General features: G+C 43.7%; 1 pseudogene; it reads left to right on the top strand.

Annotated features, from left to right (window-relative positions):
* The first annotated feature begins 12 nt into the window (after positions 1-12).
* Positions 13-3,370, top strand: part of LOC114049130 — a 51,279-nt pseudogene continuing 47,921 nt past the window's right edge.

Genomic DNA, 3,370 nt, shown 5'->3' with positions numbered 1-3,370 from the left:
GGCTCACCCAGCATGATGGTAGGAAAAGTTTTGTGGCTTCCTTTGAGGGAACAATAAAGAGTCTGGATATGTAGGACAAGAGCATCATGTTGGCCACCCACTCGTGANGGCTCACCCAGCATGATGGTAGGAAAAGTTTTGTGGCTTCCTTTGAGGGAACAATAAAGAGCCTGGATATGTAGGACAAGAGCATCATGTTGGCCACCCACTCGTGCACCCTTAGAATCACGTTTGCAAGCAGTTATCACTTGGAGATCTGCAAGGGAATTTAAGAATCAGCTGGTCCAACTCTGACCCCATTTTACAGATAAGAAAACTGAGGCAAGATGCAGCATGATATAGTAACTCTGGAGTCAGGGGACATGGGTTCAAATCCCACCTCTGATGATCACTACCTGTGGAATGTTAGGCAAGTCCCTTCTCCTACCTTGGCCTCAGTTTCCTCTTCTGTGAAATGGGAGGGGGGGGTTACATTTGATAGTCTCTATGCTGCCAGGATCTTGTGGTTTGACCACAGCTCCTTCTGCTAAACCACATTGGGATTAGTCTTGAAAGGAAGAACTGAAAGAAACATCAGCAACTAACACATCCAACCTGTTTATTTTACAGAAGAGGAAACTGAGGCCCAGGAAAGTGAAAGAACTTGCCCAAATTCACACAGGTAGTAAGCAGCAGAGGCAGGATTCGAACTCCAGAGGGCAAGTAGGTGGTACCATAGTGCATGGAGTGCTGTGCCTGAAGTCACTCGTGTTTGTGAATTCAAATCCAGCCTCAGACACTTACTAGCTGTTTGACCCCGGGCAAGTCACTTCACCCTGTTTGCCTCAGTTTCCTCACCTGTCAAATGGGCTGGAGAAGGAAATGGCAAACCTCTCCAATATCTTTGCCAAGAAAACCCCAAATAGGGCCATGAAAGTTGTACGTGACTGAAACAAGTCAACGACCTCTGACTCCAGAGTCCAGCTCTTTCTGGCTGATGCCAGCTTGACCCTAACAAATGCCTTCAAGCTCTCTGAAGACAGCTTTCTAGTCCATATGTCTGTCTCACTTTCTTCTGAATCTGTCCCTCCAACTCATCTCCAGGAAACCATCCCTGATAAACCCCATTTAATTCCCATCCCTCCTTAACACCCACTAATCCAGAAGTCACATTTCTAGCAACTGCAATGCTTCAGAAGAGAGCCCCGAACTTGGAAATGAGTAAGAAAAAAAGACCTCAGGCCAGCTGAAATTGCTGCCAGAGTCACTGCATGAAAGCCATACACTTTACTCCTTAGGCCTGCACTCCTAGCCTGGGTGACTCATTTAGCATAGCATGTTTAATAAATTAAGTTATCTAGCTTCCTAACTTCAAGTAGATTAAAACCAGCAAAATGGGAGGAAGGTCCTGGAGGAAGGGAGAAGAAGTAGAAGTGACAGCTGAAAGCTAAATTGTTGTTCACCCTTTGTTTTTGAAGAGGACCGATGACATCACAGGTCTGTCTTGACTGGCGAGTGAATTGGATTTAAGTGAGGCAGAGTTGTGCAAAGTCATCAGCCTCACTTTCTCTTCCAGTCATCAAAGTCCAGTGGCAGGACAAAAGTCAGGATAGCTGGTGATGGCCTAGGATGCAGTGGATGACCTTGGTGTCTTCGCTGTCTGACCAAGCTAAACGCCCCAGAGCTCCTGCTTCAGCCGCCTTTATGGCCATTGGATCTGATTGTTCTCACCTGCCCATTCCACTAGGTAACATCTTCACATGCTTGGGGTAGCCATCCCTCTAACTCGCCTATGGGTCTGAGGCCTATAGGTTACCCACAACCTGGTTTAGTCTGTCCGCCAGGCTGGTTTTACTGTGGTGTGGCCAATGTGTGTGCTACAGCATCTTGGAGTCACAGGTGTGTCACTCTCACCAGAGAGCTAAATTAAAGCCTGACCTGGAGAGGAGACAGAGAATCTCAAAAGTAGACATAGAATTAAGTAATGGCACCATATTGTTAGTAACCAGCATTCATAATGATGTCCTCAGGAAAAGGTAAAATTCACCAAAAAAAATTTGGCAGCTTTTTGGCTTTGAGGTTTCTTCCAATTCTCCCATGTCCTTTGTTCTAAGATTTCTTCTAGCTCTAACCTTCTGTTTGATTTTATGCTCTGTTTAGATTTCTATTTCTTAGTAGATTGCTTTGGAAATTTTCTTAGGCTTGGGGTCTGCTTGGTTTTTGTGAGTCTCAAATGAGATGTTGTTGTCCAATAGTTTCAGTTGTGTCCAGTCAATAAACCAACAGGTGCTATATGATACGGACAGCTAAGTGGTGCAGTGGTTAGAGCATGAGGCCTAGAGTCAAGAAGATCTGAGTTGAAATCCAGCCTCAGACACTAGCTGTGTGGCCCTGGGCAAGTCACTTAACTCTTGTTTCCCTCAGTTTCTGAATCTATAAAATGATTTGGAGAAGAAAATGGCAAACAACTCCAGTATCTTTACCAAGAAAACCCCAAATGGGGTCATAACACCAATGAACAACAGCAATAACAAAGGTGTTACATAAATGCTCATTCCTTTCCCTTTCCTTGCTACAACATCCTCCCTAAAGAATGGACCTCTTGGGGCAGCTAGGTGTCGAAGTGGAAAGAGTTTCAGCTTTGTAGTCAGGAGGACCTGAGTTCAAATGTGACCTCAGACACTTGACACTTATTAGATGTGTGACCAGGGGCAAGTCACTTAACCCTGATTGCCTCACCAAAAAACAAAAACAAAAGAACGGACATTTAGTCTCTTCTAAGATGACAAACTTTCCCCCCTCCTAAGGCAGCCCGTACTACTTTTTGAAAAATAGCTCTTTTTTATTACTAAAACTTAATACACAATAAGAAAAGAAAAAGAAACATATTATAAACTTAAATACAAAAGAAAAAAGAAAAAAAGCATGTCATGCGCACAGTAGAACATGAGAGGATTCAAAATATATAGCAATAAATTTCCATTTCAAGAAAGCCTATATAATAAATGCTATGTGCTGTGTTGAGAGCTGTCCATCTTTTCTGTCTTCTGTTTTTCTATCACTGGCCTCTCCCAGAGAGCTATCTCTTGTGCTTATTCTTCTTTGGAATAGCTCTGATTATTAGGAAATTTTTCCTTGCTTCACGCTGGTTTCACCCACTGCAGTCTTCACCAGCTGTACCCAGTCCTTCCCTCTGTGACCAAGTAGAACAGGTCTAACCCTCTTCTATATGATGGCCCTTCAGATATTTAAAGACAGAAGTCCTTTGTTTCCCCACTCCCTTCATCTTCTATTCTCCGGGCTAAACATTTTCATTTCCTTCAAAAGATTTTGCTATAGCCTGGTCTCCAGTTCTCCTCACCAACCTGGTCTTCTCTGTGTGCCATATTAT

The sequence above is a fragment of the Vombatus ursinus genome, unplaced genomic scaffold (genome assembly GCF_900497805.2).
Source record: "Vombatus ursinus unplaced genomic scaffold, bare-nosed wombat genome assembly UNPS02014797.1, whole genome shotgun sequence".
Lineage (NCBI taxonomy): Eukaryota > Metazoa > Chordata > Mammalia > Diprotodontia > Vombatidae > Vombatus > Vombatus ursinus.
The sequence above is the reverse complement of the archived record's forward strand: the minus strand, read 5'-3'. Positions and strand labels throughout refer to the sequence as shown.